At 35.9% G+C, this 16464-nt stretch overlaps 1 pseudogene; it reads right to left on the bottom strand.

Moving 5' to 3' along the window:
* Nucleotides 1-328: 328 nt before the first annotated feature.
* LOC106507256 (olfactory receptor 5AS1-like) lies at nucleotides 329-15514 on the bottom strand (annotated as a pseudogene).
* Between the last annotated feature and the right edge of the window lie 950 nt (nucleotides 15515-16464).

The following is a 16464-nucleotide window of genomic DNA, read 5'->3' as shown; positions in this document are numbered from 1 at the left end:
GGGCCCTAGAAAAGATAAAAAGCCCCCCCCCCAAAAAAAAAGAATATAACAAATCAATGCACAAGGTATTTTGGGAACAATAATTGCAGAACAATTATTATTATTTATTTTCTTTTAGGAATGTTTCACAGAACAGAATTTTGGAGAGAACATATCTGCAAGAGAGAATGAAAACATTTTAAAGTATTGAGAATGAAAAGTTATCCTTATTTCTGGAGAGTGATTGATACATTTTAAAAAGTTGACACATTAGGTGGTATACTGATGACAACATTGGAGGGGTAGGCTATGCCTTAGGTATTCCTAATTGACTTGAACACATACACATTCAGTCTAATACCTTTTGGAGGGCATTTTTTACATCCTTGTTTCTGAAGCTGTAGATGATTGGATTAAACATGGGAAAGACAACAGTGTAAAACACTGCAACCACTTTATCAGTGTCTAGGGAGTAGCTGGCAGTGGGATGTAAGTACAGCAACAGGAGTGTTCCATAGAACAAGTGGACGGCTATGAGGTGGGAGGTACAGGTAGGGAATGTTTTGCTTCTACCCCCTGAGCACTTGATGCTCAAAACAGTGATGAGGACACAGAATTAAGAGATAACTATGACCACAAAAGTTCTGGTCTGAATGAAGCCACACAAGGCAAAGAGCAGAAGCTCATTGACATGAGTATTGGCACATGACAAAGCTAGGAGAGGTGGGATGTCACAGAAAAAAATGGTTGACAATATTGGAACCACAAAATGGCAGTCTGAATTCGAGTGAGACATGCACCATTGAAATCATACTTCCACTGACGTATGCCAACACAATGAAGCAGACACAGACTCTCCTAGACATAAGCGTAGAATAGATCAATGGATTGCAGGTGGCTGCATAGTGGTCATACACCATTGCTGCCAGATTAAGGCACTCAGCATCAGCAAAACAGCCAAAGAAAAACATTTGCAGGACACAGCATTAGGGAGAGATGCTTTTCTTGGATGCTACAAAATTCATGAGCATTTTAGGAGTGATTGCTGTAGAATAGCTGATGTCCAAGAAAGACAAATTGCTGAGAATATAATACATGGGAGTTTGAAGGCTCGGATTGATATTAACTATAATTATTAAACCTATATTCCCCACCACAGTTAGTATATATATTGATAGAAATACCAAGAATTCAATAACTGACTTCAAAATCACAAGTTCCTTCAGTTGATAATTATGGGAACAAGTATAAAATAGTCATACTGTACATGAATACATGTATGTGCTCAGAGAAACAGGTTTGGCCTACTGATGAAGTTCAGCTTACTTAATTTAGCTTACTCACTTAGTCTACTGGCTTTTTCAAAATTTACAAATAGGCACAGTCAGCTTTCCCATCAAGGAAATAAGGAACACAATGAATCAGGTAGTGACTTGTGGAAAATGCCCTGAGGAAGTAAAGTCCACCACCTCTATTTACTCCTACAGCCCACATGCACATAGGAACTGAGAAACCCTGCAGAGTCAATGAAGATACATTTTATCTAAGGCAACATTGTGTTTGCTACATTCATACCAGGCATTTTATTGCTGCTTTAGGGAATGTCTCACTTACCTCAGCACCATCTGGGATTTTGAAATCTAGAATTTATTTGTCAAGAGGCTGACATCATTTCTCCCCAGATTTTACACATAGAACTTACAAGGGGTGAGTATTTATATTCTAGTCTGTGACAAGTGTGATATCATGCCAATATAATTCCCAACCTCACAGTGGGTTTCAGGTTGTCAACGACCTTTCAGGTGGCATGGCTAGAAGAATGTTGTCAGAGAACAGTGAAAAATGGTAACATAATTCACTATCTTGTAGCCAAATACAGTGTAACATGTGCCATTTACTGGCAGATCTAAGATTAAACAACAAAAATCCTTTCATTCTACCAAGTGATTTAAAATAAAACAAACAAAAAAACTTCCCATAAATTCTATGATCTCTATCAGATACTTAAAGATACTTTAAAGCATTTACTTATATTCTATGCTTTTAAGATTTAGGATTCTAAAGTGCAAGCCCAATGATATTGAGAAGAATCCCAGGTACCTCCATTTTAGTTCGTTTCTCAATTATCTGCCTGACTAGGAGGAAATGTGCCTTGAATGATGAAAAGTAAGAGCTTATGAATCAAACAACCTGGATTTGAGTGTTAGATTTGCCATTTTCCAACTGTGAGATGTTATTTATTTATTTATGTATTTATTTATTTATTTATTGTCTTTTGTCTTTTTAGGGCCACGCCCACAGCATATGGAGGGTCCCAGGCTAGGGGTCTAATTGGAGCTGTAGCCACTGGCCTTCGCCACAGGCATGGCATCTCCATATCTGAGCCACATCTGTAACCTACACCACAGCTCATGGTAATGCTGGATCTTTAACCCACTGAGCAAGGCCAGAGATTAAACCTGCAACCTCATAGTTCCTAGTTGGATTCGTTAATCCCTGAGCCACGACAGGAACTCCATGTGAGATATTATTTAATGTTATTGTTATCAAGGTAATTGCTTAAGGTTTATTATTATTGATTATCTAATGTTGTTACAAATTTTTAAATTAAGAATAATTATTGCCTACCTCACTAGATTCTTATTAAGATTGGGATAACACATGCAAATACGTAACCCCTTCTGTAGCACAGTGTACTCATTTGAAGACACTTAGCTTTCTTTTGTAATTATATCAATACTGCCAGAGGCCAGCTCCAATGGCCAGGGAGTGCACACCCTGAAGTAGATGGATGGCATTGGCGAATGCAAGGGAGACAGCCTCTTTGTCCCTTCTTTCAAGGCACTGGACTGCTCAAATTTTATTGGCATAAGTGGTTGATTATACAGACAGTATTTCACTACAGATTACATCATAGTGTTAAAAGTACATTGGTTAGCTATTAGGCTTTGTTTTTTGATCACGTGGTACAGAAGCAATACATCATGTTTTAAAGTCATTAGCCTAACTAGATTCAGTGAGTACAATTCAAGGACAAACAGGCACAGCATATCATGTGAAAGAGGAGACCCAGCACAAACCATCTCATGGCCAGCCAATTCCCACAAGCTGAAGAAGTTACAGACACACAAAATCCTGTCTTCAGACTAGTGTCTATCTTCAAAGTGTCCTTGGCAGAGAGACAGTGTGAGAAAATACACATCAACTTAGCTAGCTACCACTAAAAGTTTCTAAAATCAAGGACAAAACTCACAGCTGGGTTTCTTTTGATCATGAATAATATGTGTCTAACTTCTATAAACTTCATTAAAATCCTAACTCTAAAGTTTACTATATAACTGGTTAATAGATAAATACTATGTTTTTAATTAAATTGGATTTATATAGCAGAAAGTCCTTTAGGATGAAATTCCTATTATATTATTATTGTGATTTTGTTAAATCACAAATCACCACAGGAAAATAAGAATGGGAAATAAGAATAATAAGCAAATAATCAGGAAAGACTGAGGAAAACTGAATAACAAATAAAAGAACAGGAAAGAGAAGGTCACCCGAGAAACAATCCATGTTCTCCAGCGCAAACATGGAAATTGTTTTCCCAGGAAAGCCCCAATTCTTCCCCCATCAACATCAACGTGAGAGCCGTGTAACCTGAGGCCTGCCCTCGGATTGCACCTTACAGGCAGGTCTCAGCCTGTCCTCAGTTTTTCACCATACAGACAGGCCTCAGCCCGCCTTTGGTTTTTCACCGAATATACAGGCTTCTATCCTGACCAGAAGCCCACCTTCGGCTTGCACCATTCAGGTGAGCTCCCTTCCTTGATTAGGAACCTGACTTCATTTTTTTTTTTTTTTTTTTTTTTTGGCCATCAGCCAAGGTCCCATCCTCGAATCCCTGCATCTCCTCGGCTCCCCGTGTCAATATTTATGGCAATATTTCTTAATATTCTAAAGTGCAATTCTAGATTTTACCTTTCTTTAAATTATGAGAAATGGTATGGAATTTATGTCTTAAGCCTTTTAAGATGGACAGACAGGAGAATGGGTAATGGGTAAAAAACAAGATAACAAGGTAATGGATAATTCGTAAATAAACAAGATGCCAGACTTATAGCAAACAACTGGTCTCTTTCCCAATTCTGGTGAGAAAACTGAAATGAGGTGCAATTTTAAAAGGTATCGTATTTTTGAAATATTAGAAAAGGAATACAAAAATACGATACCTTTTAAAATTGCACCTCACAAAATCAAATACCTTGGAATACACCTGACCAAGGAGAAAGGACCTATAGCCCGAGAACTATAAAACTTTAATCAAAGAAATCAAAGAAGATGGAAAGAAATGGAAAGATATTCCATGTTCCTGGATTGGAAAAATCAATATTGTAAAAATGGCCATACTACCCAAAGCAATCTACAGATTCAATGCAATCCCTATGAAATTACCCAGGACACTTTTCACAGAACTAGAACAAACAATCCAAATATTCATATGGAACCACAAAAGACCCAGAATCGCCAAAGCAATCCTGAGAAACAAAAACCAAGCAGGAGGCATAACTCTCCCAGACTTCAAGAAATACTACAAAGCCACAGTCATCAAAACAGTGTGGTACTGGTATCAAAACAGATAGACAGACAGACCAATGGAACAGAATAGAAAACCCATAAATAAACCTCGACACCTATGGTCAATTAATCTTTGACAAGGGAGGCAAGAATATCAAATGGGAAAAAGAAAGTCTATTCAGCAAGCATTGCTGGGAAACCTGGACAGCTGCATGCAAAGCAATGAAATTGGAACACACCCTCACACCATGCACAAAAATAATATACGACAGGACACCATCAAACTCCTAGAAGAAAACATAGGCAAAACACTCTCTGACATCAACATCATGAACATTTTCTCAGGTCAGTCTCCCAAAGCAATAGAAATTAGAGCAAAAATAAACCCATGGGACATCATCAAACTGAAAAGCTTTTGCACAGCAAAGGAAACCCAAAAGGAAAACAGAAAGACAACTTACAGAATGGGAGAAAATAGTTTCAAATGATGCAACTGACAAGGGCTTAATCTCTAGACTCTATAAGCAACTTATACAACCCAACAGCAAAAAAGCCAATCAATCAATGGAAAAATGGGCAAAAGACCTGAATAGATATTTCTCCAAAGAAGATATACAGATGGCCAGCAAACACATGAAAAAATGTTCAACATCTCTGATCATAAGAGAAATGCAAATCAAAACTACCATGAGAGACCACCTCACACCAGTCAGAATGGCCATCGTTAATAAATGCACACATGACAAGTGCTGGAGGGGCTGTGGAGAAAAGGGAACTGAAATGAGTTTTGCTGCTGTGAGATGCGTGTCTTATTCAACAGATGAAAGGCCAGTGTATTTAAAGAAAAAAGCCATCTTTCCTTAGTCAAAACTGCCATATGTATGAAAAATTAGGACCTGAAAAAATACAGCTAAGATTTTTTTCAGAGTGAGAGAAATTGCCCATAATATTTTTCTTTCTTACTTTCTTTTTCTTTTTCATGTAATAAACCCTACCTGTCTGGTAAAAACAAAGTTCTGTGGATCTCTCGGCCTAGCCACTTTAGAGCCTTTCACAGGCAGAGAACATTTCCTCTAAGATACCAGTGGTGACTCAACAAAATTGGGCAATGTCACAGGGTCTTTCCATGCTCCATGACTGAACCTAAGGAAATATATTTCCTTTTCCAGCTCCATAGAAACTAAAGCTTGGGCATGTGCCCTAGGCTAATCAGAAATCCCATTCTGGGCCAGGAGTTCCACAGAAGGGGAGCAAGATTTTTATGAGAATGTCCTAGATTGAAGATTGAGCCATACCAGGAAGTCCATCTATACACAACTTTCTTGAACTTCCACCTTTCTTACCAGTTGTATTCCTTTAGGTCCTGGTCCTCTAGACAACCCAAAATAGATGTCTCCTACCAAGAGCACTGCAGACAAAAGGTTTTATTTCTTGAAGCTATGCTTATTGATAATATTCTCTGATGTGCTCTAATACTCTTTAGGAATTTCCTAGTCTGGGATCATAATACTGTAGCAATCCACTCTTGGCAATAGCCACTGTAGCATGAAGAGCCATCTATCAGTCAGGCTAGTGTTTTTTATTTTTGATTATTTAAAAAAAAATCTCTTTTTTAAAACTGGTAACAGAGAGGTTCTGGACACTATGTTGTGTTGGAAAAAATAAGAGAGGATCTCCTACAAATTACTTAACCTTCAGGATTTTCTCAGGCCTGGCTCCATATATGCAAATTATAGGAAATAATGACATTTTCTCTTATAACTTCATGTTCATAACAGAGAATTTAGGATACAGGATAACATGGTGTTGCCTGGTTATATATTTCGTCTCAACTAGATCCTTGTAGCAACATGATGCTTATTTCTCAAAATCAGAAAGGCAAATTTGCTGAAGCCAAAATTTGATCTACATAAAATAGTGAAAATTTTCTGCTACTACATATAGCACCTTGATGTGCCAGAGTCAATTTTGAGACTGCTGTATGAAGAGGACTGAAATCCAGAATTGCTGGCAAGGCATCTTACACAAAGTTGTTAACCTTTAAGAGGATTTCCTAAGTAGGTCCAAAGTCATATATAAGGTGTAGCCTCCATAACTGGAAGCAGTTTATTAATATGTTGTATCTTTTTTGTGGTTGGGAACTCAAGGTTTTGAAAAGTGTTCTTCCACTTCCAGGGGATATCCCAAAATACCCCAAGTGACTGGACTCATGGAAAATTTGGATCTAGATCTCTGACATTTCCAGTTGGCCATGGTAGTTGTCCAGTTGTCCATTGTGGATTTGTTTCCTCAGAGCTTAAACTGTCCATATTTAGACAGAATTCTGAAAGTTCTTGGTTTTCCCTGCAAAGAAAAAGTAAAATAATATGGAAGGTTTATTTCCCAGTTGTCAGACAGGGAGGTGGATAAAGCACTATACACATTAAAAGCTACATAGTAGTTACTGTCCTATGAAACTTGTAACCATGTAACTGGTAAGAGGATCAGACATGGAATAGTGCTTATAAACAGAGGCACTCAGGTGATTACATTCATAAAGGATAACTAACTCAGAAGTTTCCACTATGGCTCAGTCATTTAAGAATGCACCTGTAGCATCTTGGGGCGCCATGGAGGTCCCAGTTCAATGCCTGGTCTGGTACAGTGGGTTAAAGGAACTGGCATTGCCACAGGTCGGAGCTGCAGCTTAAATTCAATCCTTGTTCTGGGAACTTCTATATGCCATGAGTGCAGCCATTAAATACAAAGGAAAAAAAAAACACAATAGTTAACTCTTATTTTGAAGATTCAATCATTTGCTATGCTTGGGGAATTAAAGAGTCGAATTACAATTATTGATGAATCATTGTCACCATGTTATTTATATTGTTATTAGGTAGTCAGCAGTTAACTAAATCATCCTGAGCTGCCCAAACACCGCATATTCTGAAGATCTTCAAGATTAGCTCTTGTCTAGCTCCTGGGAGATAACCTCTAGAACCTTGGGATAGCCTGTCTAATGAGAGCATTTTTGTATCCTGGATTCCACACCAAGCAATATATGCCAATAATGTGGTTAATGGTGAATGGCTATTTTTTATACACCTGAGGCTTTGACTAAGCTGTCATCATTTTGCCTCTGGGGTGGAGTTGTTCAAGATGAAGTAACTAGGGACAATTTTGTGGCTTCTCCATGCCTGTGAACTGACCCTTAATAAAACCCTAGGCACCAATATTTGGTTAAGTTTTTCTAGTTGACAGTACTTCCTAAGAGTTGACAGACATTACTGCTGGGAGAATTAAGTTGTATATGTGACTCCACCAGGAGAGGACACTGGAAGCTCCTGCCTGGTGTCTCCTTGACACTGTTCTATACACGCTTGTCTTTTGCCAATTTCAACCTGTATCTTAGCTGAAATAAACCATAACCATAAATATAACAGCTTTTCTAAGTTTTCTGAGGCCTTCCTTTCTAGTGAATCCCTGAACCTGATAGTGGTCTGGGGCCCCTCTGACACAAGTGCTAAATTTGAAAAAGTTCCTGGATTTTTTTTTCTTTTTTTTTAGTTAAGATTTTAAACTTCTTTATTTTTATATTACATTAAATATGAAATTTTATTCTAAAATATGCAAATTAGGAGAAATGAATACATATAAACTTAACTCCTGGGTTAAATATAAAACAAAAAACTTTGAATATTCCCCAAAGCAGAAGTTCTCTGTGATCACCCCCACTATCCTACTTCCTTAATGAAGACCACAAAATCACTTCATACCTGTCACAGCGGCTATCCTAAAAAAGACCATAAATAGCAAAAGTTGCTGAGGATGTGGAAAAAAGGGAATCCTTGTGCGATGCTACAAATTTAAATTGGTGCAACCCCTATGGAAAACAGTATGGAGATTTCTTATAAAACGAAAGGTAAACCAGCATGATGAGCAAGCAATTCCACTCCTGCTTATATATCTGAAGAAAATAAAAACAGGGATTCAAAGAGATGCTTGCATCCTAGTATTCACATCAGCCCTATTTACTATAGCCAAGGAATAGAAGCAACCTGTGTCCATCAACAAATGACCACATTTTTCTTTTTTGGCTGCCCCACTGCATATGAAGTTCTTGGGCTAGGGATCAGATCTGAGCTGAAGCTGCAACTTATGAGCTGCAGCAACACCAGATCCTTAAACCACTATGCCAATCCAGGTTTAGAACCTGTGTTCCAGTGCTCCAGAGATGCTGCCTATCCCACTGCACCACAGCAGTATCTTTAATCAACAGAAAAATGGATAAATGAAGATGTGATATATATGCACAATTGAAAAATACTCAGCTATAAAAAAGAACGAAATTTTGCCATTTGCAACAACATGGGTGGACCTAAATGGTACTATGCTTGGTGATATAAGTAAGTCAGAGAAAGACAATTACTTTATGTTATCACCGATATGTGGAATCTAACAAATAAAACAAATGAATGAATATAATAAAACATAAATAGAATCACAGATATAGAGACAAACTAGTAGTTACCAGGAAAGGGGCATGGACAAAACAGAGGTAGAGGGTTAAATGGTACAAACTAAATAAGCCATAAGGATATATTGTACAGCAATAGGGAATATATACAATATTTTATAATAACTTTAAATTGAGTATAATGTATAAAATTTTGAAACACTATATTGTAATGTTGAAACTAATATAATATTGTAACTCAAGTATACCTCAATTTACAAAATAATAAAAAAGCACCCCTGCATTTTTTATTTTTTATTTATTTTTAATTTTTTATCTTTTTAGGGCCACACCCATGACATATGCATATTCCCAGGCTAGGGGTTGAATCAGAGATCTAGCCACCAGCCTACACCACAGCCACAGCCACAGCAACTCAGGATCCAAGTCACGTCTGTGACCGACACCACAGTTCATGGCGATGCTGGATCCTTAACCTACTGAGCAAGGTTAGGGATTGATCCCAAGTCCTCATGGATGCTAGTAGAGCTAATTAACCACTGAGCCATGACAGGAACTCAGCACTCCTCTTTATTTTTATTATTCCTTTAGTTTCAATTTTATTTATATTTTTTTCTTCAAGCTTTCTTTTTATTTATTTATTTATTTATTTATTTATTTATTTATTTATTTATTTTATTCTCCCACTGTACAGCAAGGGGGTCAGGTTATCCTTACCTGTATACATTGCAATTACAGTTTTTCCCCCACCCTTTCTTCTGTTGCAACATGAGTATCTAGACATAGTTCTCAATGCTATTCAGCAGGATCTCCTTGTAAATCTATTCTAAGTTGTGTCTGATAAGCCCAAGCTCCCGATCCCTCCCACTCCCTCCCCCTCCCATCAGGCAACCACAAGTCTCTTCTCCAAGTCCATGATTTTCTTTTCTGAGATGTTCATTTGTGCTGGATATTAGATTCCAGTTATAAGTGATATCATATGGTATTTGCCTTTGTCTTTCCGGCTCATTTCACTCAGGATGAGATTCTCTAGTTCCATCCATGTTGCTGCAAATGGCATTATGTCATCCTTTTTTATGGCTGAGTAGTATTCCATTGTGTATATATATCACCTCTTCCGAATCCAATCATCTGTCGATGGACATTTGGGTTGTTTCCATGTCCTGGCTATTGTGAATAGTGCTGCAATGAACATGCGGGTGCAAGTGTCTCTTTTAAGTAGAGCTTTGTCCGGATAGAGGCCCAAGAGTGGGATTGCAGGGTCATATGGAAGTTCTATGTAAAGATCTCTAAGGTATCTCCAAACTGTTCTCCATAGTGGCTGTACCAGTTTACATTCCCACCAGCAGTGCAGGAGGGTTCCCTTTTCTCCACAGCCCCTCCAGCACTTGTTATTTGTGGATTTATTAATGATGGCCAGACTCACTAAAAAGAGGAGAGAACGAACCCAAATCACCAAAATTAGAAATGAAAAAGGAGAAATCACAACGGATACAGCAGAAATACAAAAAACCATAAGAGAATACTATGAACAACTGTATGGCAACAACTTTGACAATCTGGAAGAAATGGAAAATTTTCTAGAATCTTACAGCCTGCCAAAACTGAATCAAGCAGAAACAGACCAACTGAACAGACCCATCACTAGAAATGAAATTGAAGAGGTCATAAAATCACTCCCTACAAATAAAAGTCCAGGACCAGATGGCTTCACAGGTGAATTTTATCAAACATATAAAGAGGAATTGGTGCCCATCCTCCTTAAACTCTTTCAAAAGGTTGAAGAAGAAGGAATACTCCCAAAGACATTCTATGATGCCACCATCACCCTCATTCCAAAACCAGACAGAGATATCACCAAAAAAGAAAACTATTGGCCAATATCATTGATGAATATAGATGCAAAAATTCTCAACAAAATCTTAGCCAACCGAATCCAACAACATACCAAAAAAATTATACACCATGACCAGGTTGGATTCATCCCAGGTCCACAAGGATGGTTCAACATATGCAAATCAATCAGCATCATACACCACATTAACAAAAGAAAAGTCAAAAATCATATTATCATCTCAATAGACACAGAAAAATCATTTGACAAAGTCCAGCATCCATTCATGATCAAGACCCTCGCCAAACTGGGTATAGAGGGAACATTCCTGAATATAATCAATTTTAAAAATAAAATTTATCCATGTCCCTAAAATGATATTTTAAATAAATCTATTTTTTATTTTTGAATATTATGAATGTGATGTCATATAATTTCAGTTTGTCTTCTATTTTGTTTGTACTTTTCTTTGATAGTACGTTTCTAACATTCTCTTCTGTTCGTAAGTATTTCTGTGCTCTTAATTTCAAAAATTTAAAGTATTATTGTTCCTTCACTTGTCTTCATTAAATGTCCATTTCCTTTTATCATGACCAATGTTGATGTCTGTGTTACTTTGCATGTCACTGGGTGCACATGCACAAGAGTTTGTCCTGGTACATCCCTAGACGTGGCATTGATTGGATACAGGGTATACATACGTTCAATTTTATGATACAGTAAAATGTTTCCTAAATTTGTCTCACATTTATAGTCTCAAGAACAGCACACCTTACCTTAGGTTCTAAATCCCTTTGAACACTTGTTTTAGTCAGACATTCAACACACTGCCAACATAATGGAGGTGATAGATATTTCAATCTTTAACACTTCTGAAATTATTTTTTGACCATTGTATTATATTGGCGATCTTTTCTTTTTTGAATGCAGATAGCATGTTTTCCCCACTGATTTTTTAAATGTATGTCCTCCATTTATTTTCAGTGCCACCTTATGGTGTATTCAATTTCAATTTATGTGTGGATCTGTTTCTGGACTCCTTTCTGGTCATGAGTCTATTGGTAAACTTTCTTTCCTATAATGGCATTGAAATCTGCCAGATACTTCTAAAGGAATGGCTTAATTTTGTGTGTGGGTGTGGTTATTCTACCAAAACTTTACCGCCAGCTTATCCCTTTTAGAATATTTTTGAAATTTTATTTGGAATCACGTCAAATTTATAGACCAATTTTGCAAAACTTATATCTTTAAAATATCGAGTCATTCTCATAAAAATGTTATTACTGTTTACTTTATTTAAAATAATTTAATCATTTTTATAATTTTCTCCAAAATGTTTTGAGTATCTGATGTTGGATTTATTTTCTTATGGACCTTGTTGTGTTGTTCTTTGGAAAATTGTGTTCTATGGAGTTCCCATCATGGCTCAGCTCTTAATGAACCAGACTAGCATCCATGAGTGTGTGGGTTTGATCCCTGGCCTTTCTCAGTGGGTTAAGGAGCCAGTGTTGCCGTGAACTGTAGTGTTGCCCTGAGCTGTAGCGTAGGTCACAGATGCAGCTTGGATTTGGCTTTGCTGTGGCTGTAGTGTAGGTGGCAGCTGCAACTCTAATTGGACCCCTAGCCTGGGAACCTCCATATGCTGGGGGTGTGGCCTTGAAAAGACTAAAAAAAAAAAGAAGAAAGAAAAAAGAAAAATTGTGCTCTAAGTATTTTAGGCGGTGATGAGAAATGCAAATAATTTTCAAATAAAATACTGATTCTATATTTAGCAACCCAGAGAAACCTTTTCCCATAATCTGTCATTTTTACCCCTTAAAATGACTCGATTCCTTATACATTTTAAACATGCATATGTTATTTATTATTGTGGGGGTGTTTTCCTCTGCTATCTGCACCCTCCCGTAATTGTTACATAGAATTGGCAACATTGCACATGGCTTTCTTTTATGTAATTTTAAATTGAATATAACTAATCTTCAGTTTATTAGTTTGGATCATGAGATGTCAATTCAATCATAAGTACTGATTAAAATTATATTTGGATCATGAGATGTCAATTCAATCATAAGTACTGATTAAAATCATAAGTACTAATTAAAATTATATTTGCAACTTATCTGGCTTGCCATGTATTGTTATTCACATAAAAGAAGATAAGTTAAACAAAACCAAAAAAAAAACAAACAAACAACCAAGAAAACCACTTTGGGTAATAACTCTTTTAGAAAAATACTCAAGCAAAAAAATAAAAAACCTTTAATCATTAATTTGTGAAAGCAAATATGACATTTAAGGTAACTGTCCAATATTTATGGAAGCATTTTCATTTTCCATTTTTAATCCCCATATTTGCTGTGCTAATGCTGCCATCTTTTGAGATAGACCAACACTAATCATGCAAACTGAATACCCAAAGAGTCTCATTAACTATAATCTTTGGTACATTTTTTAGCTTAAATTTAAAGACTATACCGAGCAGTTATTACTGAGGGAATAAGTACTGTTAACAATGCTCTCCTAAGAGATAATTGATGAATAAATGGTAAAGAAATCAGGACTCCTTCCTAGCTTTATTTTTTTCTTAATGTAATGAATCCCTTTGAAAATTGTGAATTGCTATGTCTTGCATTGGGGAAAATATAGGGCTCAGAATCTGAATGTCCCCTAATTATGCTATTTCTTATTGAATCTCAAGAGAAAACAGCAGACATTACAGTTATTTAATGAATCAACATAATTTTCATTCATCTATATTAGCAAAAAACCCACACATGCATTTTAGCAACAGAAATGGCTGTAAAGGCCCTGTGTTTCCTACATTCTTAAATTATGATTTATTATATGCATTTCCCTTATTAATTTGAATAAACTTACTAGAGTAATATTTACATATTTAGGTTATCCTTAGAGAAATGACATGCATAAAAATGTTCATAATATAAGAAGTGATGTATCATTAATCATTTATAAAGCTGATTAAAGATTTGAATTCAACATTTTAAAATATAATGAAGTAATGGGTACTACATGACAGACACTGTTCTATTACTTTGGCCAATAACTACAAAGATTTGTTCTCTAAAAAGGTTATTAGGAAAGTAAAAAGGAAAAACATAAACAAAAAACCAAAAATGCATTCAGTTAGTAACATGGTTTATAAATACACTAGAGTGGATTTTTTGGTTATTATTACTATATTATATTGTATAATTATATTATATTTTATTATTTATATTAGTTATATATATATAATTACATTTTTATTATTATTACTAAGGATTTCATTCTATCTGATGTTGAAGTCTCTGAAAATGTTTAATTAAGAAGTATATGATAATCTTATCTAATAAACCAAGATATGTGGAAAACTGAATTGTCAAAAAATAAATATCATCTTTACTTGATAACAATAATTAACAAAGATTGCTCATTTAAAAGGTCTTTCAAATTACTTTTTTGTGTAATTTGTTTATGGTAATAGTTGAGTTAGTGACCTGATAATATAGGACTTACCTCACATCTCATAAACTGTAATGTCCCTTTGATTAGCACCCAATTTATAGCTGGTCAAAATACTATAATTATTGGAATAGGAGAGTTTATTTCTTGTGCACCTTCCGTGAAGTCAATTTCTATATCACCTCATAAGATAATCAGAAGGAAAAATAAATATATTCATGCAGAAATAATAGAAGTTTCCATAGATGCGTGAAATTCTTGAGATATTATTAAATTAAAGAATAAAATAAAGTCATTAGATTTAACACAAAGTAAGTTAGCAATGGCACTGAAGGAAAGACACCTTACAGAAGTTCAAACTCTATGATGTCTCTACCCAAAGGTACATTTCATAGGACCTCCCTTTGTGGAAGATAATTCCCATAGTCTCAATATTTAGCCCTTACAATATTTATGTCTACATAATGTGAATTAATACATTATTTAAGAAATGGTAAGAACCTCAGTTATTGTCAAGGCGATCTTCTCAGCTGAATTTTAAATTATTCTATTACTGTAGTAGCCTATGCAGTTTTCTATTTTTCCTGTATTGTCACAAGAGGAATCATTGGTGACAAGACAGTAATATTGCACCTGTGAACATTATACTCTCACTTAGAAAACAAGATTTTCTCCAGAGTCTAAGTCATTAGAGTCATAGTTAATTTAATTAGTTATTGTGGTGAGGAAGTTGAATGCAAACACCACTCTACTTCTTTTTTTTTTTTTTTTTTTTTTTTTTTTTGCCATTTCTTGAGCCGCTTCTGCAGCATATGGAGGTTCCTAGGCTAGGGATTGAATCTGGGCCATAGCTGCCAGCCTATGCCACAGTCACAGCAACATGGGATCTGAGCTGCATCTGCAACCTACACCACAGCTCATGGCAAAGCGGGATCCTTAACCCACTGAGCAAGGCCAGGGATGGAACCTGCAACCTCATGGTTCCTAGTCAGATTCGTTAACCACTAATTCTTTGGAGTGAAGGATCAAGATTGGGGGAAGTTTATAAGTGAGAAGTCTTCAAAAAAGACATATATCTCCCTCACCTCTTTATTATTCTATGGAGACCTTGAAAAACTGTATGATAGGGAGTAAGTTTGCATTCTAGAAGACAGCTCTACCTCTGCTACTTTCTTCTCCTCCTCCTTCTTCTTTTTAATGTCAGTACTCATGCCATACAGAAGTTCCCAGGCCAGGGATTGAATCCGAGCCACAGCCACAAGCCATGCCTCAGGTGTACCAATGCCAGATTCTTTAACCCACTGTGCCAAAGTGGGAACTCCTGCTATGTTTTTTATGGGGAAAGTTTGTGTGTGTGGCCTTATTACTGAGGGACAAATATTATGAACTCAGATGGCTAAGCCCAGGTTTGGATTAGTTTTTTAGGAAAGTACTGAGAAATGCTGGTTGCCCAGAGAAACCTAGGGAAAGATTCACCTTCCAGTAGAGAAAGGTGTCCATAGGCTAAAAAGTGACTGGTTTTCTGGGAAGCTTTGAAACGACTTCTAGGAAAATAGTCACAAAATCTTGCCTGTTTATAACTATTGCAGATATTTGTAAGAGTTGAATGATCTGGATAATATAAAATAATATAAGCATCTATTAAATTTAAAACCTTTAAAGTTAAATGAAATTTTATTTACCAGTTTTAAGATTTCCATCAGTTTCACATCCTATATCATTTGCTCAGAAATACCTACAATATTATCCCATTAGCTTCAAATATTAAACACTCACATATCCAAAAATAAATGGAATTGTAATTATTCAAGATTTTCTTAGAAAACAAATGGTTATTTTTCTTTTTGTGTGTGTGTGTGTGTATACCAGATTTGGGTAAAAGACAATTGAATCAATCTCCACTGTAAGTTTTCTAGTTATACATAGTATTACCTAACTGGTATGACAATATTATTATATGTGGGTACATTCATTCAACTAAAGTAAGATTTAAAAATGTTAAAAGCTTTATGAAAATTATGATCATATTATTAGGCTTGTGTATGTATTAAAAAGGAGTTGTGCATAGCTGGTGTTATTTACACAGGTGTTATTTAACTGAATTTCAGTTATTATAGAAAGAGCCTGGATACAACTCTGTGAATCTGATTTAGACTGGAAA

This window comes from Sus scrofa, chromosome 1, assembly GCF_054392235.1.
Source record: "Sus scrofa isolate SSC_HxYL_T2T_F1_AM1 chromosome 1, Sscrofa_HxYL_maternal_Yorkshire_Landrace_v2.0, whole genome shotgun sequence".
NCBI classification, from domain to species: Eukaryota; Metazoa; Chordata; class Mammalia; order Artiodactyla; family Suidae; genus Sus; species Sus scrofa.
Note: the sequence above shows the minus strand (reverse complement) of the source record. Positions and strands in the feature narration are given on the sequence as shown.